This window comes from Astatotilapia calliptera, chromosome 13 (assembly GCF_964374335.1).
Source record: "Astatotilapia calliptera chromosome 13, fAstCal68.1, whole genome shotgun sequence".
NCBI lineage: Eukaryota > Metazoa > Chordata > Actinopteri > Cichliformes > Cichlidae > Astatotilapia > Astatotilapia calliptera.
Genome location: NC_137434.1, coordinates 3735410 through 3761183, shown reverse-complemented (window position 1 = coordinate 3761183; position 25774 = coordinate 3735410). Strand labels below are relative to the sequence as shown.

At 41.3% G+C, this 25774-nt stretch overlaps 1 long non-coding RNA gene across 1 annotated transcript in view; it reads right to left on the bottom strand.

Moving 5' to 3' along the window:
- The window catches only part of LOC145419809 (uncharacterized), a 264957-nt gene that overhangs the window by 25926 nt on the left and 213257 nt on the right, over window positions 1–25774 (bottom strand). The window contains exon 5 of the long non-coding RNA XR_013901143.1: window positions 29–116. This is a non-coding gene — a long non-coding RNA (uncharacterized LOC145419809). The remainder of the gene's footprint in view (window positions 1–28; window positions 117–25774) is intronic.

Below are 25774 nucleotides of genomic sequence, written 5' to 3'. Positions count from 1 at the left end.
GAATGTACATTTTCATATGGAGGCTCACCTTTATAGCAGGAGCCTCTGTGTTGTGGATATTAGGTTTGGGAGTCCCCTCTGTTGTAAGAAGCGTCTCTGCTGGGACCTGGCTCATTCTGTGGGTGTTCATATAAAAACACAGAAAGCAAAAGAAATGATAGTTATTCACAAGAGTGATGTTAAATTATAAGATGATTTAGATGTTATTACTCTTACTATGTTGTCTTTTAATTTCTTTTTTGTTTTGTTGTGTTTTTTTTTTTTTTTTCAAATCTTACAATCTCATTCTTCTTGGAGTTTTTGGTAAAAATTAAATATCATCAGGATTCTCCTACAGCAAACACCAAAATAACCTCGCGACTCTGAGAGAAGCTAAAGACTTAATTAAAAAAGAACTACATTTCTGTAATTCTTATAATCTTATAATTTGAAATCAAATTTTATTGTTAAGCTTGTAAAACTTTTAGCTGAGATTAAAAGCTGCTGCTGGCACGATCTCTTGGCACCAGACAGGTGATATTAAAAACAGGTTTTCCTTTTTCTGTCTGATGTACCTGTTAAATATTACCTGTCACCCCTGAGACCCCTCAGTTGAGAGCTATTCATTTGTCTGGATGCACGGAAAGCTTTTGAGAAACTAGAAAGACAACTACTAATTTCATACTTTGGAAAGGGTTTGGCAAAACCTTTTTTTTTTTATTAATTAGTGTATACAGGTCAAGTCTCTTGAATTTGTATTAAGATTCTTAAGATTTTGTAATAGCCAGAGGAACAAGGCAGGGTGCCTGCTTTCACCGCTTTTCTTTGCTGCCGAGCCCTTGCATTAGTCATTTGTAGCACACAGATATGAGTTCTTAATGGCACATGGTCATAGATAAGTGTTACATTATGCAGATGATTTTCTTTTATTCATATCTGACCCCCATGCTTTTTTACCTTGTGTCTTCCATACTCTAAATAGGCTTGAAATGATCAGTCTCCTGACTTTTTTTTGCAGAAAAATAAACTGTTTTCTGAAGAATCAACTGTATTGTAAATACCTTTCTGTCTTGCTCTGTGTTATTGAAATATTTTGTGGCTAACTCAACAATGGAAAGCTTGGATGCCCCCCATGGTCAAATTTAAGTATTTTTAGTTCCATGCTTTTTCATCAACTCGCTTATTTATTTCAATTATCTGAAAAAATTCTGAAACAAATTCTAGAATATACAAAAACAGAGGCATGAAAGGCACCTCAAAGCTTTTGATCTACTGCTGGGCTTCTAAAATGCAGGAGACCCAGTTTTATATTGCTGATTGAAGACCATTGTTTAGTCTAGCTAGCATATTGTTTTGTTAAAAGATAATTTTGTTTAAACAAATAACTTTTTTCTTGTTTTTTTCAAACATAAATAGGGCAGATACTTTCCATCTATTAATGCTTTATATGTACAATGACTTAATTATTTGTAATGTAACTTCAAAACTGAAAACTTTCACTCTTGCCTGAGAAACCTCTGTGGAAGGGCTCTGAAGGCATTTTGTGGAATAACTAAAAGGTTGCAATGTTTACTCTCACTCTTGAGTTCCTTTCCTCAGTTCTGTTCACTCTTTAAAATAAAATAAATTTACTTAAAGAATTTAACTAACAAATTAGATAATTGGAATTGAATCAAAAATAAAAACATTATTGCCAGAATATAAAAAAAAAATCAAGTAGAATCATGTGGCACATTGTGCACTCAGTTCATCTTTAGCACAGACAACCTTAAAGGACTGAGTTCTTACAAATAAAACAAGTGTCCCTGTGATCTTCAAACGATGATATGATAGAATTAACACAGAGAAAAGGACAAAAGGGTTCAATTTGGAAGGCTGTCCCTGTAAGTGTGTGTGTGTGTGTGTGTGTGTGTGTGTGTGTGTGTGTGTGTGTGTGTGTGTGTGTGTGTGTGTGTGTGTGTCTTGTTATGCTTCTTGCCAGAGCCAGAAACACACGAGCAGAGAAGACAGGGAAAGTGAATGACACCCACCATATACAGATTTATTATAATTATTATTCGATTTTATTGAAAGTCAGCTTTGTTGCTTGTTTAACCAACACAACTTTTATGAGAGTCACTGGATATCGGGATGTGTGTGTGTGTGTGTGTGTGTGTGGCCTATCAGTGATACAGTGCTTTTTACGGTGTCAGGTTTTGGGTTGTATCTGCTCGGCGTTTTGAAAACCCTCCTGGTCCAATCATCATACACTTTCTCTTTCTGGGACACTACACACAGACACACACTCAGTTCAATCTACACACCATTACACACTCAGACACAGACCTTGTTTATCAGACAGAATCCTCTGACTTGTGTGTATGTGTGCACGTGTGTGGCGTGAACCGGTGCGCATGTAAAGCTGACAGTGTTTCCCTTGTGGGGTGCAGACAACAAACAAGGTCCCTGGTGGTTTTTACTGAAAGAGAGGATACAACACCCTCTCACAAACACAAAGACACACAGAACTCTTAGATGTCAGCTGCTTCATGCCAACCATGGCCATCTGGTTTATGTAACCAGCTCTGGCATTGTACATTTGACCTCTCTGGCTGTGTGTTTGTGTGCATGTGTGTGTGTGTCTGTATATGTGTGTGCACTGCTAGGTGAGGGGCGAAGGATATCGGTGTACATTTGACCTCCAGATTCTTTATTGCGCTGCCACAACCACACTGCTGCACCCTCCAGGGAGTGTCCTCGTATGTCTTCATTTCAGACAGAAGGAGGAGGGAGGACGTGCAGAAAAGAGCACGAGAAGCCAAAATGGCTAAGGAAGAGGAGAAGGCAAGAAATCACACTCTCAAACACACACACACACACACACACACACATGTCCTCAGATAGAAAATTAATAACCAGAGAGGATGAGCCTCCTAAGTGACCGTGCTGAGCTCAGGGTGAACCATAAACCATTCCTGTGTTTTATTGAAATGCCATCGTCTTATCTTTAAATCTCCCAAATAGCAGCCAAACTTCCAGAGACACAACTGTGTGTGTGTGTGTGTGTGTGTGTGTGTGTGTGTGTGTGTGTGTGTGTGTGTGTGTGTGTGTGTGTGTGTGACCTGTAAAGGTAAATTTGAAAGCACTGAGAGAGCTGTAAGCATTCTGACAAAGACTTTCAATCACCACTCCACTACAAGTGTAGGAGGCTTCATATGTGCAACTTCTGAAGGTAGCTGAGCGAGCCTTTTGAATGTGGTATTTTAAGAGCTGCAGTGTTATTTTTGAAGAATAGTATGGTGAAGAGACGTCAGAAAAATGACACAGGCCTTCAAAGTATTGTACAATGGATATAAATTAACAGAAGACTTGGGATTCCCAGACATGCTTATGATGATTTTTTTTCCAAAATAGCTTTCACATGTGTGTCATGCCAGACTGAAAATGTTAGGACTGTGGATTTTAAAGCTAGTGCTGCATTTGTATTGATATGGTCTAAAGGCGTATTGTACAAAATTTGGTGGATGAAATAAAAATAAATAAATAGTTGGAAAAACAGCAGAGTGAATGGATTCATGAGCATAAAACTGATGTAAATCACATTCAGTGGAGACTCAAACAATGAGTTAAACTGTTTCAAAGTTATTCTACTAAATTTTACAGTTACAAATTACAAAGATGAATTCATGTTAGCCCCGTAAATAATTGCCAGAGAATGCTAGTTTTATTTGTTTTTTAAATTTGGGGATTTTATTGAACCTTTTGACAACTAAAAAATTAAATTAAACATTAATTTGCATGTGTGAATTTAGGTGTATTATTTTGCTATATCTGGCATTTTTGTCTAAATTATTGCTTAAAATTTTCTGTTTTTCAGGAAACAAAATACTGATGCATGATTAAAAAAATCACAAAAATTATGCATCAAGTATAACACAGCTGGCATTAAAGGGTTAAAGAATGAATCTCGATGAATTATTATTAAAAGACTGTTGCAACCGTAAATCAAGCTAACACTAGCTTATGTCAATACAGGAAAAAATATTAACATTAAAGTAATATATAATTTAAGATGTGAAAATTATATTTACCATTTCTTTGCAGTGTTGCTATATCTGTTATTGTGTTAATTATGTACCTGAATTGTTAAGAAAAAAAAGCACACAGCTGCAAAAGCAAACAGCAGTGCTTTTGCAGCTAATATAATATAATATTGACAATAGTTGTGTTTTAATACATATAAGCTGTAGAAATGTAATAATAGCAGGTAATATCCCAGTATAACCTGCTTCTGTGCCACTGCTTGTGTGTTCTCTTGGGTCATCCACCAGGGCACTGGCACCTATCTGAGGGTGGAGCCTGAGTACAATTTTAGCCCCAGTCCAAGATTTCACAAATGACCCATCTTGGTAAGTGTTGGCTTTTTGTTTTATCCAGATGTTAAATGAAGAAACTAGAAGATGTTATATTTCAAGTGAAGTCATACGCTGATTTTGGCATTAGAGGTTTTTGAAAAACGTTTTCCGTAACCTTGGATGGATCATCAGTGACCTGGTTAATGTTAAGGGGTTAATATCTGGGAAATACACTGGAGCTTATATAGTGTTTTTCTACTCTGCAGACTAACTGCAGACTGAAAGCACCTTTTAATAAAAGCCAGTTTTCAGTTTCATTTTGTTAATAAATTCTTAGATTATGTTGTAAGTGCGTTCTTATGCTTTTTATGGTAGTACTAGTATGCTTTTTATATGGAATTTGTAGACCATTTGCTTAGCAAAAAACACTTGTCGTAATCAAATGTAGCCTTGAGCCCTCTCTGTAGCTCGGTCACATATTGTTAGAAAAAAATGCCAGAAAAGAGGGAGATAAACAAATCTAGCCACTCTTCATATTAAGGTTGCTTCCAGCATAAATACAATGACAAAATGAATGACAATATCAACTTAAAACTGATATTTTTAAGTGTCTTTCTTTGAATCTGCTAAAATAGTTGCACCTAACAGGTGGCTTTAGTGAGGGAGAAAAAGCAGGTCATCTACTAATTGGAGGGTTGATCCCTCACTGCTCCAGTCTGCATTCCAAATATCTTTGGGCAAGACACTGAGTGTGTCTGAGTGTGTGATGGTGTGTCGATTGTTCTCTGATGCATCTATTGGAGTATGAATGTATTAATGTAGAAAAAGCAAAGATAAAAGGGAATGAGGGAAGTTGCAGAGAGTGCTGAGGAAGAGTAGGAAAGCGCTGTATAAAAACCAGCCCATTTAAAGCTTTAGTGCAGGCTCTGTGATTAAGATGTCTGAGAGAATTAATTTCTGTAATATTGGCTATCTTTAGGTCCTGCACGAAACCTTTCTTGGAGTCGTAATATTTCTAAAAAAGAGGCCAGACCTGCCCTGCAGTGCTATCAACTGTTTTAATTATCTGTCTGAAAACAAAGTGTGACATCCCCCCTCCTTTCTTCTGAAGCAGCTTTTGACCTGATATGAAACTTTGTCTTGGAGTTAATCAGAAATTTTGCCTTCTTGCATGCCAGTTGTAAAGGGGATATATCCATCCAGGCATTAGCATTAGAAAGAAAGAAACGGTGGAAATGAGAGGAGAGGAGAGATTGTTTGGCTGCCATCTTAACTGAGTGTGCCTAGCCAAGCCCAGCCAGGAGAAAATATAAACCCCAGAGAATAAGGCTTATTTTGACTGGTGGCCAGTTAGGGGATAAGAAGCTACAAGGGTGTGTGCGTGTATACACTTTTGTGTGTGTGTGGAGAGAGGTGTGTGAATCATTGAGCATGCATGCCATAAAAGTAGCCACCCGTCTCAGGTGTATATGTGTGTCCAAATCTGCATCTAAAGCCTTTTCCACTCACTCCTCCATTTCCATAAGGATAAATGTCATTAGCCAGGCAGCTAGCGGCAAGACGCTACTTTTCTCAGAGTAAGTGTGAGGGGTGACTTTGTCCCTAAGAGAGAGAGTGAGTGAGAGAGAGGTCTGATACACAGACCAGACACAAATCCTCTTACTCGAAAAGAAAGAGAAGGTTTTCGGGTGGCGGCTTAAATCGGCCATTGTGGGTCTACTTTAAGACTTCCTCTGATGCCTTTCTGCCTAGCGCTAATGTAAATAAATGAGCCCCAGTAGGAAACTGAGTAGGAAATGAGGGCAGAAGGTAGAGGGGGATCGTATTCCTTGCTCTGACTATGTAACACACAGCTGGCCTGACTGGTAACAGCACCTTTCATTGTGGATGGGGGTCCGCTGTGTGGGCGATCTTAGTGTGTGGATAGTTACACTATCCTCCAAAGAGGAGAAAAAAGATTAAAGGGAAATTTGTCATAATAATATGGACATCCTGATATGTTTTCCTGGTTGAGTGGTGAAGGCTAGAAGCACTTTCGTGAATTTCCTATTGACAGCTAAATCTCACTACTACACCGCTATCTGTAACAGTACACACTGCACCAGTGATCATCAAGATGAGAGAACACAGTTAGGTTCCCAATCACACCCCACCTACAGAAAGTGTTCCTTTTTCCTCAACTACTACAAACACAACATAGCCCATATTGAGCCATAACAACAAACAACAGTTAAGACAATAGCTTCATTGCATTTATGATGGTACCCCATAAAGGCATGGTCACACCAGAGGCACGTGCAGTAAGTGTGAATACTAAACCATGGAAATTATCCAAGGATTTGCTCACAGAGGGGCCGTAAAGCCATGCTTATGTTTATGTTGCCCTAAATTACTTGCTGCTGGTTGCAGCTCTCATTTGATTAAGAATTTTTTTCCCCTCCTAAACTAATTTTCAGTAGTTGTAATCAAAGAAATGTTAAGGAATGCTGGGATAGGTTCCAGGCATGGATGGATGGCACTGACTAAACCTAAGCAAGTAATTAGCATCTGAAACCTACCATACTAAATTACTGACAAAAAAGGTGATGTCGAAGTGGTTCCAGATACTCTTATGCTTATCTTTTGATGGAAGGTCTGGTCCAAGGTCAGATGATTGTGAGGTTTTTGTTCTTCCTCACTGTGAAAATGACGATAAATGTGAGTTCCTATGCCTTAAAAAATGTTATTAAAGGGGTAAAAATATAGTGAGAAGCAACCAAGGGTTTGACCAAGCAGCTGTGACAAGTTAGGAGTGAGAATATGTTGCTCCGTTTGCTATTTACCATGAGATAAATTTGAACTCATTCGTGGATTAAGATTTGACCAAGTCATGGCTGAGAAATTTGGCAATGAAATTTACCCAATTCTATAGATTTAAGGACTTTAAGTCTTCATTAAGTGGTCCTCCTATAAATTGATCAAATTATAGCTGAACATGTAGGCCAACATACAGTACAAAACTGCAAAACACCTTGTTTCTTTATATTTTGCAAGGGAAATGGCAAACAGGTGTAACAATCTAGTGAAATGTACAAACATAGATGGAAATATTGTATATAAGGCAACAACATAATTAATAATGTGTATGTGTTAGTCCCCATAGGGAAATAGTTCAACAAACAATGTGAATGAAGCTGAAAGGCCATATTTGGTATGACCACCTTTATTCTTCAACTGAACTCTCTAAGGGAAACTTTCTTGTAAGTTGATGATTGAGCATGCATCAAGACTTTCTTGTCATTTCTTTATAATGGATTGCATTTATATAGGCACCCAAAGTGCTTTACAATTCCACTATTCATTCACACACTGGTGCAAGCAAACCATAGTTGTAGCCACAGCTGCCCTGGGGCAGACTGACAGAAGCGAGGCTGCCATATCGCGCCATCGCGCCTACTGGCCAACACCAGTAGGTGGTAGGTTAAAGTGCCCAAGGACACAACGACCAGGACAGAGAAAGCTGGGGTATCCAACCGGCAACCATCCGGTTACAGATGAGCTTCCCAACCCCCTGAACCACGGTCGCTTTAAGAACTTTAAAGACTTTAAGAAGTTGTTAGGAATAGCTCTCCAAGCTTCTTGAAGGATATTCAAAGCTCTTCTTTGGATGTTGGCAGCTTTTTGTTCTGTTCTCTGTCAAGATGATCCCACATCGAGGTCTGGGCTCTGGGAAGGCCAATCCATGACTTCCCCATTGTGTTTTTTTTTTTTAGCTTTAAAGGGTTTGGATGAGGTTTGGATAACCTTTTTCCTTTAATAAATCAAATCATTTACAAACTCATTTTTGTATTTACTTTGTTTATCTTTGTGTAAAATTACAATTTTGTTTGATGATGTGAATCATGTAAATGTGATAAACATGCAAAAAAGAAAGTGGGTACACTCTTTCTCACATCATTGCATGGCAGGTTTTGAGCCAATAGCTCTTTGGCTAAATCACCCTGTTCACCTTGTTGCAAAAATACACTTTTATGTCTGTCAAACTGGGTTTTTTCCCCACAGATACAACCAAAGAAATTGGAACAAATTCTGTGTTTTTGTAACAGGCTTCTAGTAAAAAAGTAAAACTTTGAAAGACCTTCAGAAATGCCTGGGGAACGAGACTACTACTAGCTACTAACTACACGGCTACAGCTGGCCAATAATCAACCATCTGAACTTTTGCACTGTACATCGAACCTTGTTACCTCTTGGGAATTATGAATATTGTGTGTCCAACATTTTAATCAAAATATAGCTTTAGATATCTTTTCTTTAACTCTGAAACAATATTGGTCTTCAGAAAAGTAATCCGTTTTAATCAGCGTAATATATGCGGTGAAGAAGTGTACAATCAGACATCCCAAGATATTTCTAGAGGTTTACTCAACACCACTGTCCTTTGGGGTGACCCAGTGACATCATATATTCCCTTATTAAAACTGCTCTGCTCTGACTTTAGTGCAAACACTACATAAACAGCCTAATCACCGCCGCCGTGGACGCAAGTGTAGCTGTAGGGCTCGCATCATCGCACACACAGAGACCATCATGTACTGCAATCATACCACTGTACCATATTCATATTACAAACACACACAGTGATGTGCGATGATAAACCACATGCCACAGACAGGGAGGGAGGATCAATGAGCTTAATAGAAAGTGACATAAAACAATACCAGATGGCCAATCAGCACTCAGCAGAAGTTGAATGATACCATGAGAAACAAGCAGCACAGCGTTGTCCTCATTTTTGCTTTATAGTATTAGCTCTCATTGGTCATGGCATTTAAAAACCAAACATCTAAAATCTATAAATGTCTAACTGAACAACTAGCCACCTATCCCAGCCATTCACTGTCTTTCAGTGGCCTATTGCTACTCTTATCGCATGTGTAGAGGCAAGCTATAGTTCAATCTGACTAGAATAAAAAACACTGTACTTATATACTTTTAAAACCACATCATAAAATGTTCATCTGTTAAAAACTTGCAGGAATTATTCATAACACACTGTCTCACCTCTATTAGGTTAAAATTCGGGAAGTCAAAGTTAAAAGTTTTTGTTAAATTTTTTACTCACATACTTCAAAATGTCCACCGAATTTGTCAGCCTCTCTATTCATGCAATTTCTTAACCATCACCCCTGCTGTCTTAGACAGGGCTCACATTTGTACCTGATCTATTTTGATTTGGAGGATAACGTAGCAAGTATGTCTTTGGTATTAAACCAGTGTATCCAGAGTGCACAGAGAATAGGGAGGACACGCAAACTCAATCCAGAAACTGAGAAACACAGAGTTTTATGATTACATGACAGCATGTCAGTTCAGACCAGTAAGCAACCAACTCATGTATTGCTGCTATGCTACAGTTACATTTTAGACTGGATAATACAGACTTTGAAAACAATCTTATTGTGAACATAACTGTTTCCCAAATACTAACAATGTCATAACAAAATTAAGTCAAAATGAAAGTTACAATTAAATATAGCTGTGCTAAATACAGTTTTCAATCTGAACTCCATTAACAAGTTCTGTTACATCTCAACACTAGCTGGATAAATGTATGAAGTAATGCAGCGCTAACGCATTAACGAGCATCATTTTAATGAGATTAAAGCTGACAGCACTAGTATAAAGTCATCGTCATGGACATCAAGGACTGGATCAGAACCAGATACTTACTTTGATGTAAGTTGAGTGGAGGAGAATGGATAGACGGACGGATGAAGTTCTTTCTTCAGACAACTGTTGGACAACTATGTAAGCAGTTGTACAAGTTTTACCATTAGAAAATTCACAACTTGTTGAACCTTTGCCTTATTCTAAAGATATCAGCCACTCGACGCCGAGCTTTAGATTGACACAGCAAAGCCTCTTCACTGTTGTACTGTAGTGTAGCCTCTCGTGGTATATTCCTGAAATATACAGTGAAAAGTGAAGGAGATGACATATGATAAGAGCTGTGAGACAGGTCTAAATTTGTGGCATTGAAGTTTAGACTTGTGAGCCAGCTGAACGCCCCGCCAACAGCCAAAGTTTTTGGGGTAAAGATGTTTTATAAATGCTTTCTAGAAGATTCCTCTTCAGCTGTCAATGTTGTCAACCTTACATTTGCTTTCTGCAATTTCTCTTTTGTTCCCGTCATGCACCGACAGCAAACCTCTGGAAATGAGTGGGGATTCATTGCCCTTTTAGAAATTCTGACAAACAACTACTCAGCCTTACAGAGCCCAGCTATGGCCTGTTGAGTAAAGCAACTTCATAGCCATTATAATGTGGATACGCCATTCATTTTAGAGGCGAGTATGTTTGCTTGCCGCCGTCTTTCTCTCTGTCAGTCCCCCTCTCTCTTCTCTCTCTTTCAGCCCCCTCATGTCAGTGAGGTTCACATCATCCTCGTTAAGCGTTTGTCTCCAGTCTAACTCACAGATGATTATTCATTTAGCCGCCTTAGACAGCTCCCGTCAGCTACAAGGACTCCGCTCATCCACCAAGGGACAAATCAACACTCGTTTTTTTTTTTTCTCGTTCTCCTCCTCCTCCTTAGTTCTTTCTCCACTTCCCGTCTCTCTCCTGGGCTATTACCCTGAGTGTTATGTTTACTATAACCCACATGCTTGTTAATTATAAATCACTGGGTCCTCTTACGTTCTATTAATTGGTACCTCCTCTCTCAGTCTATGCAGGAGCACTGGCAAATAAATTCAGGTAAGGCTTCATTAAGTGGCACTCTCACAACAGATCTTGACACACGGTACGGAGGCAATAAAACAAGGCTGTTTGGAGGGGTGGAAGGTTTTCAACAACTGTAATCAGTGTTTTACAGTAGTCGGCGGCACAATCTGCAAAGTGCCAGGCCTGCTACTCCCTGTAGGACCAAGAAAAGGAGTCAGCACTGGAGAAAGCGACGAACTGCGATACAGCCGTGGCACAGTTTGACTTGAGTTCATCTGACCATTTTCAAAAGAATACGCAAGAGTACTTTGTCAGTCATCAAAGGCAGTTCATCAAAGCCACCAACTTATTTCTGATGCAGCTGTTGTTTGACCTAGAAAGGTGTTGGAGAGTATTCAAAGTTTAATGACAGAGGGGAATTGATGCCATATTGATGCTAAATATTAAATATGAGCGTCTTTTGCGTAGGGCAAACTTTAAAGTAATACTGATGCAAGACTCTTCCAGTGCTTTTGTTTGTTTGTTTGTTTGTTTCATCATTACAATATTGAGCATGTTCAGGTTATCCAGAATCATTTCATGGTGGTTGTGCTAACCTTGTCTCTGAATGACTAAATCACAAAGTTTATTTGGCATAAACCAGGCAAGTGGTGAACGACCTAGGGTTAAGGTTAGAATGCATTTCCTCTCATGGGCTACAAAGATAGAAACTACGAGATGTTACCTTTCAAATCAAATATTTTAATTGAGCTTAACCTTAGAGTTTTTCTGTTATAAACTTTATATTTAGGTATTGCAAAGAAGAAGAAAAAGGTAAATGCAAAACTAACCAAAATCCCCAACACTGAACTTGTCACTAGATGGACGTTAAAGCTCCTTTTCCATTTTAGCTACTAGTCATTATAGCAACATGGCCAGGCATCCCGTGACATAATTAGTGTGCGACAAGAAAGCTACAACCACGGTGGACGTCGAGGCGACGATATACCTGCTACTTGGTCCGTAGCTTTTGTCAGACTCAGTTTTCAAAAATGGCAGTTTTGACGTAACAAGACGCTCGTATGACTCATCAAGTGACACCACCGACAACGTCGCATTTTAGTAGCTGCTTGGATTGCTTTGCAACCCTGCTGAACAGGTACTATTTTTGTACCTGGTACCAGGTACTATGATCTAATGGAAAACTCTAAATACCATAGTGAGTTGATCTGAGTTGGTACTAATGGAAAAGGGGCATAAGAGATTAATTAGCAAGCCGATCAATTACTACATCATTTATTAACGATATTAAAAAGAGGATAAGATGCATAATGATCTTTCAGATTTTGCGCTGCGTGTTACCTGATTGATTGATCTATCACACCATACATTCAATATTCTGTAGTAATTTATTAGAACGGCACATTCAATATCAAGGGACATAGGTGAACAAAAATGAACATCCATTTTTCAATGCCCCGCTATTTCCACGGCATTGAATAATGTTTTGTCAAAGCCATCATTATCTCACATTTACGCACAAGGTGTCCTTTTGCTGTGCTGCATGATGCGCCAAGCTCTGGCAATAGTGAGATCCACCTGGCACAACTAGTCATTTTTGCAGGGGTCAAGGGTGTGTGAGGTCAGGTTTAACCCTAAACCGTCTTTCCCTACTCCTGACCAAACACTTTTTAGTGCCTAAGCTAACCAGGTAGTTTAGTGCTTAAATTAAATAGTAAATGGACTGTCTCTTATGTAGCCAATTTCTAATCTATTTAAAGTCAAGTTTGACTTGACTTCGACTTGACTGACTAGCCCTTTTCTAATCTACTTGAGCACTCAAATTAACTTTAACAGAAGTATGTAAAGCTAATGACAGGACACCTTCACCTGCAAATACAGTAAGTTGTTATTTATTGTTCTGGAACTTGAGCTGAGCAGGAATCCACGGTCTAGATCCACAGGAGAAACCCTGAGCAGGGGGCCTATTGGGCAATCGTGGCTCAGGAGCAGTTCGTCTTGTAATCGGAAGGTTTCCAGTTCGAGCCCCGGCTCCGACAGTCTCGGTCGTTGTGTCCTTGGGCAAGACACTTCACCCGTTGCCTACTGGTGGTGGCGCCAGTGTCCGGCAGCCTCGCCTCTGTTAGTGCGCCCCAGGGCAGCTGTGGCTACAATGTAGCTTGCTATCACCAGTGTGTGAATGTAGTGTAAAGCGCTTTGGGGTCCTTAGGGACTAAGTAAAGTGCTGTACAAATACAGGCCATTTACCGATTTTTTCAATCCAGATATGAGCCAAAATGAGAGAGAATGTTTTTTGGGGCAGTTTTTGACTTGTTGACTCAATAAGTAAATTTTCATTCAAGTGTGTGAGCATCTGATCCTGGTATCCAGTTCTTGTAATATATCCACAAACCTGCCATTCTTCAACCGTAAGCCTCCTTCAGGCCAACTGTGACATTCCATACTAAAAGAAATGTCAGACCACTACGTACAACGATGCCTGATTGTGGTGTTTACTTTAATTATAAGAAACAAAATAACAAATCGTGTGTAATCACCTGTAGTTTTGAACTTGTAATTTGACAAAATATTTTCCAGACTGGATAATTCATGCAGAAATGCAAAGAGTCAGACGTGCACGGAAGCACAAAGAGACAAAGCGGTCTCAGAGATAGAGCAACTGAGGGTTTGCTCATGGACCTGAAATGACTGGGTACAGTATCACGCCAGAGAGCTCCATTAGAGATAATTGGATGGATTTCATATTAATATATGCTCTGTCATTTAGCATTGCACACAGGCTTAACCTCTGCGAGGGATTTCATCCCCTGCCAAGTCCTGCAATCATACACTTCACACTGATCATAATGGTTGGAATACTGTTCCAAAGCAGGCAGAATGTTAAAGAAGTGTTGGGGAAAAAAAACTGGAAAAAAGGGGAAAAAACATGTTTCTTTTAATACCTTTTGCACTGACTTATTTAATCTTCTAAATTTAATTGCAGCATTGTTGTTACATTTCAAAGACACTGGTGTACAGGTGGACACATTGACATCTCACTGCTGCCTCTGATCTACAAAGTCATCTTTCCTCTAAAATTTTATTTAACATATATTCTTATGTAACATTTATTTATGTGAATATATGTTATATATGACCTAATAAAGATTAATAACATTATAAGCTGGTATTATTAGCTTTTAACAATTGTTACTTAATATACTGTTTCATAATGTTAATAAAATCTTTGCGATTCTTATTAGCTTTTTTAAATCAATGTAAAGTTCAGCTAGTGTGCCCGTTATGTCTTTGCTAAACTTTGTCGAGCTTAATTTTTTTATTAGGATTGACATGAATTAACAGCTTTTTGCAGCATGCAGATCTAAAGTGGGAACATTGCTTTATATAATAAATATAATATAATAAATATTATCTGTTCTGTCACAGCTCCCTCATCTAGAATTGATGGTTATTAACAAGTAATTTTTATGAGAGCTTAAGCAAGTCTAATCATAGTATAAATATTTTTCAGAGTCAATGTTGGTGCATGAAAATATGTAGGAGAAGGTTTGCATGATGGATGGTCATGTTGAGAATCTTCAGGATTTTTTTCTTGTTTTATCTTCTCTTTTTGACCACATCAGTCGATGGTAGTGGATTTGTTGGTTTTGGTCACACACACACACACACACACACACACACACACACACACACACACACACACACACACACACACACACACACACACACACACACAAAAGTACTGAAAGTGGAAAATGTTAACTTTAAAATAAAGTCACATACATTTATTTTGGGCATTGCAAACACATTTTTATTTGAGTGCTCCAAATAGGTAAAAACTTTGTTAATAAAAAATGAATAAATAAATAAATAAATAAATCCTCTCTCTACCTTCAGTCCCAGGTGGATCTGGAAATTAAAAATAATTGACAAAGGACAACAAAACTGGAAAAAAAAGAATTTAAAAGATAAATTTAATAATTCAGTAGAATTGTCAAATGCCAGTGTTTTTCTCTGAGTTTGAAGTCAAACATTAACACTTTTGATTTCTTTTCCACATTCACAGTAATCAAAACCAATTCCTTTTTCCACTAGAATCCACTAGACGCTTCTTTTGTCACAGTGAAATGCCACGCAGTAACAAAACTACCTAAGTGATTATGCAAATGTGGGCTAGTAATTTAAACTGTCTGTGATAAAGATATCTTCCTCCTATGGGCATTTATGAGGAAAAAAACACACAAAGTTTAAGCCAAGATTTATTTGGGTGGAAAAGAGAATGTTTCTTTGATCATGGCTTGAGTGTCAGGGTTAATTACACAGGTTGCAGAGGCTAATGCTTAATCCTATTTCTAGCCTTTTTAGCATCTACCCTCACCAACAGCAACACCTGCTTAGAACAGCATTTCAACTCAGTGACACCCCACAAAATGTCTCCAGTACACCGGGAAGTCAGCAGTGGCTCTCCCTAAATTGGCAGGGGCAAAAGAGGCCGGAACAGTAATAGGAAGATCCTCTTCAAAAAGCCCCTTCACCTTTTTTTCCCTCTCACTCTCCCTCTTCCTCCTCCTGTTTTGCTCATCAGAGAGAAATCTCTTTCAACTAGCCGAGAAGGTTTTGGAAAACTGTGCAGTCTGACATAATTATCAGTGGCTTGGCTTTAATCACACTCTCCTCGGACTCCTCAGCGCACATTATCTGACACCAAACACAGACGCTCTTCTGCCTGAAACAGGCCAATTTAGCCTCCTAATGCCACTCAGAAAGCCAGCCGTCACAGACAACTAGAGATGGACAGAGAAAAAGCGGCAGAAAGTGAGAGCGAGGGAGAGGCGAGGCGTAATTATGCACCATATTTTGGCTTTGTTGTTTCCTCCCCCCCTCCCGTTATGCTTTTTTTTTTATTCCTTTACTTTGCGCACTTTTAATAAGTCTGAAAAAGTGTCAGTTTGATTCAAGTCTAACAAAGCTGTGGATGATTTATGTCAAAAGGTTGCGGCAGAAAAAAAAGGAGTTAGGCAAGATTTGAGAGACAGTTTCAAGGTAGCAAAGCTTCAATTAACCCGAGTTGCCTGTATAGGATATCATTTGAATGACTGCTGAATTAATAAGTGCTTTTTGAAAATCTCTTGAAATGTGTTCTTGAGATACATCAAATGTAATCAAAGGAAATTAAATTCTTGTACCTGGCTTAGGATAATTTGAGGTCTTTTCAAATCCATGTTGAAGCTCATCAGAACTTGAGCTTCGTACATGAGCTGGAACCGGCTATAATTGTTGTGGAATTTTGCCTTGTTTTGCTTCACAATTACTTACAAGTCTGTAAGTGGCAATTTGGCGACTCTCAGAACTGTGTTTTGGCTCATGATTTGCATGTAGAAGTGAAAATTAGTGGCCACATCCCCATGAACACTTCCAACCATGATTCTAAAAATAAAAAGGGACCTTCGGCAATGCTTAAACCACAGCTCTAAGAGATGATAATATTTGTTCTGGCTGTCCCTTCTCCATATTCAAATGGGTCAGAGAAAAGAAGGAGTGGGTGGTGGAGTTGTGGGTGGAGCGAAGGGAGATAACTTCAAAGTGATAGAGAGAGAGAGAGAAAGATCACAAACAGTAGCACTTGCTAATGTGTTCCCAGGATGCAGCCATTCCAACCAGACCCCTGGACCTTTGATACCGTCTTTGACAGAACATCCTGCAGAAGAAAAAAAATGAGCCATCACGAGCTATCAGCAGGACGCCGCGCTCTCTTTGGGTAATAGGCAGTGAGCCCGGACAGGGTCGTATTGCTCTTCAACCTCTGAGATACTGAGAAGACGCTTTTGCTTGCACGGCAGATTTTACATAATAGCAATGTTGTAAAATAATATCAAAGAGTGGAAATGGGATGCGACACACAAGAATGAACAAACTGTGATCATAACAATTACGTATTGATGAGTGAGAATGCCATTAACATGGCAGTATCTTACAAAGAATTACTTAAGTTACATCAGTTTTCTACCAGTCAGCATATCAGAGCTGCCTCAGGGGACAGAGGCAAGGTACACCATGGACAGGTCGCCAGTCTATCAGAGATAATGCACACAATTTAGAATTGCTTATTAGCATCAAATATACAGAAAGGACCCATACAGGCACAGGGAGAACATGCAAGAAAAACCAAGTGGATTTGAACTGCGACCTTTTTGCTGCGGAAGAAATACCACCCACATTAAATAGCATTTCGTTAAATGATTAAATTAATCTTTGATATTTTATTAAAGTACAACAACAGTTAACTTTGGGTTCAGCTTTTATTACAAAGCCATCCCTCCCTAACTCTGAGAAAGTAGGAAAGGTGCAGTCCTGTGAATCCAAAGAGTTGTGTTTTATTTTTACCAAAAAATAAACTGTTTTTTGGAATGTATTTTTTGTCAGAAAAATTATTCGGCAGTACAGCTTTTCAGTTAAAAGCTGGAATTTCTATAAAAGGCTGGGTGCTAACAGACCCCAAACCCTGACCCTGCATTGGTTCTGACCTGGTGGATATTGAAAGGGTAAAATAAGAATGTTTAAACTCATTTACTGGATTGTGTCCAGTTTCAGCTGTTGCCTAAACTACTTAAACAGATTTTCTTATCCTGTTTCACACTAGTTACTGGGAACATTCCTAAGTACTACTCACACAACACAGAGAAACTGATTAACAATCTGAGTCTATAAGTGGAAGAAAACGGTACTTTGACAGACAGTTGGCATTTGGAATTACAAATATGTTTAAGTGTTTTAAAAAAGTCAGATGCAAAAACACTTTATTTTAGGATAAACACCCTTAAAGTGATTCACACAATTTCATGAGGAATCAAGAGGACCTAGAGATGCTGCACTTGTTCTAAGTTACCCACAGCAGTACATCTGTAGGTTAGAAAGTGAGGAAGAAAATGTAGGCAAAAGAAAATGCAAGCCATGAAAACAAAGGAAGATGTGCTCATCGAACAAGTGAGAAAGGGTAAGAGATCGTCTTTCCACCCAAATGCAGTGGCAGCAGTGACCGCTCTGCCAGCTTGTGCCACATCAGTTTGAGGAGGTCAAGGCATCCCCTGGCAGGCTGCGTCTGGCCTGGTCTCACCACAAGAGGAGTACTGGTCCAGGGCCAAACCTCCAGGCCTGCCGCCTGCTCTCCCAGTAGAGGAACCCACACTTCACTTGCTTTTCACTGGGGGCAAGTCAGGGAACCGCTGGGGCGTGGGCTTCCAGCTCCAGAGCTGCACCCCTTCAAACCAACAGGAAGTGCAGGAGGTGACCCGGACCAGCTCTAACTGTCAACTAGCCAGCCAGAGCACAGGAAAAAGAGAGGTGACAGAGGCCAGGAGGGGAGAGGAGAGGAGAGGGGAGGAGAAGTCGGTGATGAGAGGAGAAAGATGACAAGAGGTTAGGTGTGAGCTACCCAGGGAGACGTTTGTCCAGCAGCCTTACAGTATGAAGCAGCTCTACTGAGTCGGATGTTCTTACAGTTATCAGTGCAGCCTGCACTTGAGCACAAAGATACAAGAATTTTTCCAAAGATCTACAAGTTAAACATTTAAAACTACATTTACAAAAAATGCTTAAAGTGCCAGTTGTTATTATTCCTGCTTAAATCTACTTAACAAAAGGTATTCCTGCTAACTCCTTGTTTAACCCTTGTGTGGTGTTCATATTTTTGTTACTCAGCCAGTGTTCATGGGTCTGGTGGACCTGCTAGAGTTTTGGCTTTCCAAATTAACGCTATCAAACAATTTTATGTTAAATTACTCAACAGATGTTCACTTCATCCCAATTACAAACCATATGAACAGCAAACATGGTTAATTTTTTCCCTTTACCTTTGTTAGATCACATTTATGAATTAATGTGCTTCTCGTTTTGTTTTTTTTTATAAAATGTTATAAAAAAATAAATCAGTTATAATCAAGTGGAGTGAGTGGAAAGACACAACACATTTACACGTGAAGCAATATGTTTCACAACTAAATGGGATCAGCTGCTCATCAATGGTGACATTAGGCCCAGGGTTGTAAAACAGGGAGAGGTGGCGCACACACTTATCCCACACTGTCCTGATGGCAGCTAGCTTGTCTCTCTGCCGTCGGGCTGGTCTGTCGTCTCGGTTATCAAAACAGATAATCCTGGAAATTGTGTGGAAGTTTTCCAGAGACATTGATGCACGGAAAGGTTTCTGCATCCCACAGGGATTCTGTGGATTCCCCTTTGGACCTGAAAACTCCTGCAAGGATAAGAACCAAAGTAGGCCTTTGGGGTTCTTAGATGAATTTGGTCCATCTCCTTCCACCTCTCTCCAAAAACACACCTTCCTTCTAGATTACTGCAATCCAGAATAATTTTCTGGATGGAATCTGGGATGAAAAGCTCAAATGAAGACTTGATGTCCTGCACATGAGTAACTGCCAGCCGGGTTGGCCCTGGCTGATCACAGTAACAGCTCTGCAGGGTGGCTCATTTCTTGGGCAAGAATTTCACCAGTTATTGACATCCATATTTCTTCACTTGCTGTCTGGTGGGCTTGTTCTGGTCCTGGAGCTGGCTGCAGATGGGGTACTCGTCTTCATTTTGTTACTAAATGGTGCTCAACCTCATCCTCTTCTTCAAAGTCCCTGTCAGACTCTGAATTTTCAGAAATGTGAAATATTCTGAAACCTCTTTGTCAACATCATCATCCGAAGCCCCTCTCTCTTCCAAAATCAATTGGATGGCCCTCGCAGCAGATAATATTTTGCCATCTTGATCAGTTGTGATAAGGAACCATATTGGCAAAGTCTTATTTATAGTATTATGCCCCTAATTTGCAGGTGGGACAGGGTATGAGAAAATAAAATTTGGATCCCTCAAGAAAGAGGGTAAAATGTGTGGGAATGTAAGAGCAGACGGTGTTGATAGTTGAATTTTCAACAATGTTGCAACTTTGTGTGCGAGCAGGAGGGGAAGAAAACACTATCAGCAGCACCAGAAAGGAGGAAGACAGAGTGTAGGAACACAGGACCTACACTTTCAACACTTTTATTAGACCTGGGTCCAGTGGACCCGAATACCTTGTATGTAATGTAAATGCGTGGGGGGAGGTACAGTATGAGGTCATTGAAAATTAGTTTGGATTTATGTTCTTCACAGAAAATAAGCCAAAGCCAATGAATTTCAGGTTGAAAAAATAATTAATTGTTTAATTTTTCTTTTGAAAAAAACTGAAAACGGGTCTCACAGACCCGAACACCATACAAGGGTTAAGTCCCGTCTTCTCTTTTAATATTGTCTATACTGTTCTGGAATGCACTGCACAGAAATATACTTAGCTTACTCTCTGTGTGTGTCTTGCTAAAGTCACAACACACAGCAGGGCACAATTATTCATGATTCACGGTCAGTATTATGGGACACGCCACTGGATGGCTCTGTTTCCTTTGGGGTACCTCTGAGAGCGCAAAGGATGATGGGGATCTACAGGGACATTCACGGAAGTGCTAGCTTGCATTGGTGTAATGTAGGTGTGCAATGCCATTTTTTGCTGCGTGGTCTGTTTTAAACGCAAGATGGGTAACAGTTAAGGCAACTGACTTCGCCGTTCATCTCAGAAGGATTCTGTATTCTGTTTTCTGCTGGATTAATGCACTGTATGTGTTTCAGTTCACACTTGTATTATAATATCTCCGTGGGTAAGAGGGAAAATGTACCTTTGGTAACTGTTTAAATTTGGCTCTGTATTTTAGCAGGAGAAGCCACTACAGTTATTTTTGCATTGCTAAATTTGTTTTGTTTCTGGATGGGTTTATATCAGTCACAAATTGACGCTAGACATCTTTGAGTTCCAGACGCTGATAAAGTTGGGAAAATAACCTCCAGCAGCAGTGGGTTACCAGTGCACAAAGCTGTTGCTGGATAAGAACTGTCTGTAATGATTTTATTTCCTTATTTTTACAACCTTTTTATTTTCTTCTGAGAGCTTACTTTATCATTCAGATTAAAAGAACCCCAAAGATAATCTGTGTTCTGGGCTGGTTAATTGAGCCAGGCCACAGTTGTGACAATAATGTAGCTAGTAATCAAAGTTTCATTTATGTCATGGGCTGTGGCTTTTTGTCATTATTAATTTTATTTGATGCTTTCTGTACTTCAGTTAAGTCTATACCTCTTTTATTTTGGTCCTCTTTTGTCTCGTGTGCCTTGTTGTTGCTTTGACTTCCTTTGTTAGTGTTTTACTTTGTTTTAGCTGTGTTTTGTTACCTTGGTGTTTCCACCTTCCTTTATTACCTCGTTTGTGTGTATAGTCTTACCCTTTGCTCTTTGTCTAAGCTTCTATTACCAACCCCTGTAGTAGTTGGTGTTAACCCCTTGCAATATACGTCTTTTAGTTTGAATTCACGAGATACTGGCATCCATCCATCCATCCATCTTCATCCGCTTTGTCCGGGGCCGGGTCGCGGGGGCAGCAGCCTAAGCAAAGAGGCCCAGACCTCCCTCTCCCCAGCCACCTCCTCCAGCTTATCCGGGGGAATACCAAGGCGTTCCCAGGCCAGCCGAGAGATATAATCTCTCCAGCGTGTCCTGGGTCTGCCCCGGGGTCTCCTCCCGGTGGGACATGCCTGGAACACCTCACCCAGGAGGCGCCCAGGGGGCATCCTTGTCAGATGCCCGAACCACCTCAGCTGGCTCCTTTCGATGTGGAGCAGCAGCTGCTCTACTCTGAGCCCCTCCCGGATGGCCGAACTTCTCACCCTATCTCTAAGGGAGAGGCCAGCCACCCTTCGGAGGAAGCTCATTTCTGCCGCTTGTATCCGCGATCTCGTTCTTTCGGTCACTACCCACAGCTCGTGGCCATAGGTGAGGGTAGGGACGTAGATCGACCGGTAAATTGAGAGCTTCGCTTTTACACTCAGCTCCCTCTTCACCACGACGGACCGGTGCAGCGTCCGCATTACTGCAGCTGCAGCCCCAATCCGTCTGTCGATCTCCGGCTCCCTTCTCCCATCACTCGCGAACAAGACCCCGAGATACTTGAACTCCTCCACTTGGGGCAGGAACTCATCCCCGACCCGGAGTGGGCACTCCACCCTTTTCCGGCTGAGAACCATGGCCTCAGATTTGGAGGTGCTGATCCTCATTCCCGCTGCTTCACACTCGGCTGCGAACCGTTCCAGTGCGAGCTGGAGGCCCTCACCCGATGAAGCCAACAGAACCACATCATCTGCAAAAATCAGAGATGAGATTCTGAGGCCACCAAAGCGAAAGCCCTCCGCCACTTGGCTGCGCCTAGAAATCCTGTCCATAAAAATTATGAACAGAACCGGAGACAAAGGGCAGCCCTGGCGGAGCCCATCACCCACCGGGAACGAGTCCGACTTATTGCCGGCAATGCGAACCAAGCTCTTGCAACGGTTGTATAGGGATCGAATGGCCCGTAGCAATGGGCCAGACACCCCATATTCCCGCAACACCTCCCACAGGACACCCCGAGGGACACGGTCGAATGCCTTCTCCAAGTCCACAAAACACATGTAGACTGGTTGGGCAAACTCCCATGCACCCTCAAGTATCCTGGAGAGGATAAAGAGCTGGTCCAGTGTTCCGCGACCAGGACGAAAACCGCATTGTTCCTCCTGTATCCGAGGTTCGACTAATGGACGAACTCTCCTTTCCAGCACCCTGGCATAGACTTTCCCAGGGAGGCTGAGGAGTGTGATCCCCCTGTAGTTGGAACACACCCTCCGGTCCCCTTTCTTAAAGATGGGGACCACCACCCCGGTCTGCCAGTCCACAGGTACTGCCCCTGATCTCCACGCAACATTGCAGAGGCGTGTCAACCAGGACAGCCCTACAATGTCCAGAGCCTTCAGGAACTCGGGGCGGACCTCATCAACACCAGGGGCTCTGCCACCAAGGAGTTGTTTAACTGCCTCAGTGACCTCGCCCCCGGAAGTTGGCGGGTCATTCCCCTCATCCCCAGACTCTGCTTCCTCCTCGGAAGACGTGTCAGTGGGATTAAGGAGGTCCTCGAAGTATTCCTTCCACCGCCTGACAATTTTCTCAGTCGACGTCAGCAGCGCTCCGCCAGCACTATACACAGTGCAGGTAGAGCACCGCTTTCCCCTCCTGAGACGTCTGACGGTTTGCCAGAATCTCTTCGAGGCAGTCCGAAAGTCTTTTTCCATGGCCTCTCCGAACTCCTCCCACACCCGAGTTTTTGCTTCAGCCACTGCCCGAGCCGCATTCCGCTTGGCCTGTCGATACCTGTCGGCTGCCTCCGGAGTCCCACAGGCTAACCAAGCCCGATAGGACTCCTTCTTCAGCCTAGTGGCTCCCTTCACCTCTGGTGTCCACCATTTGGTTCGGGGATTACCACCACGGCAGGCACCAACCACCTTGCGGCCGCAGCTCAATGCAGCAGCTTCGGCAATGGAGACGCTGAACATGGTCCATTCGGACTCAATGTCCCCAGTCTCCCTCGGAATGCTGTTGAAGCTCTGCCGGAGGTGTGCGTTGAAGATCTCGCGGACTGGGGCCTCTGCTAGACGTTCCCAGCACACCCTCACTACGCGTTTAGGTGCACCAGGTCTGTCCAGCGTCTTCCCCCGCCACCTGATCCAACTCACCACCAGGTGGTGATCAGTTGACAGCTCAGCCCCTCTCTTTACCCGAGTGTCCAGAACATATGGTCGCAGATCTGCTGATACGATTACAAAATCGATCATCGACCTACGGCCTAGAGCGTCCTGGTGCCATGTGCACTTATGGACACTCTTATGTTCGAACAGGGTGTTCGTTATGGCCAAACTGTGATTAGCACAGAAGTCCAATAACAGAGCACCGCTCGGGTTCAGATCAGGGAGGCCGTTCCTCCCAATCACGCCCCTCCAGGTCTCGCTGTCGTTACCCACGTGAGCATTGAAGTCTCCCAGCAGGACAACAGAGTCTCCAGGTGGAGCACCCTCCAGCACCCCCCCCCCCCCCCCCCCGGGACTCTAAGAAGGCTGGGTACTCTGAACTGCCACTCGGCGCATAAGCGCAGATGACAGTCAGGACCCATTCCCCGACCCTAAGGCGCAGCGAACAAACCCTCTCGTCCACCGGGAAAAACCCCAACGTACCGGCAGCAAGCCGAGGGGATATTAGGATACCCACCCCAGCCCGCCGCCTCTCACCAGGGGCAACTCCAGACTGAGACAGAGTCCAGCCCCTCTCCAGGAGACTGGTTCCAGAGCCCAAGCCATGTGTAGAGGTGAGCCCGACTATATCTAGCCGGTACCTCTCAACCTCACGCACTAACTCAGGCTCCTTCCCCACCAGAGAGGTGACATTCCATGTCCCTATTGCCAGTCTTGGCAATATTTCTAACATTTTGAGTTATTTTCCAGTGTTAGAAAATCAGCACTGCTCAGTGTTAGCTATTGTTAATCTTCAAAACTGACTAGCTTACTTTTAAACATATAACACTGTCAAAAGTGTTAATTTAACACTCAACAGTGTTGTATTTAACACTCAGAGGTGTGGACCCATATAGACACTCTCTAGTGTTAATTTAACACTGGAGATTTTGCTGTGTATGCTTGAAACACAAATAATTTAATCATTTAAAGTAAGGCTTCCAGTCCTACCACCTTTATGGATCCCCTTAATCCTTCTTAGTATATCCAATTGGTTGGTCAACCATATGGAAAGTGTAAAAATTTACAGTTTTGGAAGATCGTTGACGTTTCTATAAAAGTTGGTGCCTTCCTCCTGACAACCACAGGAACCTACTAGTAACCAAAGCAAATGCAAAAGGAAGTGTATAGTCCTTGTGAGTTGGTCATGTAACACACACTTTTCCCTGATGAATGGTCATTGCCACAGGGGTCACTGACCGGTCTCTGAGGCATTAGCAATCAATTTCACAGCAACTGCCAGTCACCACATGCAACCAGTTGGGGAATGCCCACTTTTCCTTAGCCATTGGTAGTTTCCAGATTGTTGCCAACTTGTGTGTAGGCCTGTGTGAATGGTGCTGTCTTTGCAGGCAAGAGAGAAGGGAGTCCAGCACGTTCTGCTACTATATGTATTATGCCATCATAAAGAAGACCTTTGATTTAATAATCAGGCACCCTTGCTGTCCCCGTCAATATAGCTGTGATATTAGATTAAAGATATTTTGTAAGTCTGGTGCTGCTACATAGTGTTTGTCCACTTTCTGTATTCTCATTGCCAGCTTAGCTGGTGAATATCAGAGTAGTGGTCACTGTTTTATCAGCATTTCTGAATCTCTTGTTCCTGTGAGCTAGTATCCAGTTCCTATGTGTGTAGTCTACATTTTGCATTTTCAAGATGATTATTATTTCATACAAACAAATATTTTATAACAACACACAACTATTAACTAATGTACATTTTACGTCATATGTCACGATATGTTATACAAATCCTTTTGACACAAATACTCATGGTTCTACCCTTAGGGTTATTCTATGATTACAATTTCATTGTACAATGAAATTGTAATCCATACAACGCCTGTCATAGGAAACATCCTCACATGTTTATATAATTTCTGGCCAAGAAATTTTTGTTTGTTGCCTGATGTTCATGTTTCTTCAGATATGGTAGAAACCCAGTTAGCAAACTAGTATCTTTCCAATTTTAAATTCTTATTTGGTCTGAAGGAGGCATTTGATGTCCAGTCCTTTTTCTGATTATTCAGAATATATTTAATATAGAAATAAGATACATTATTGAAGGATATCTGAGGC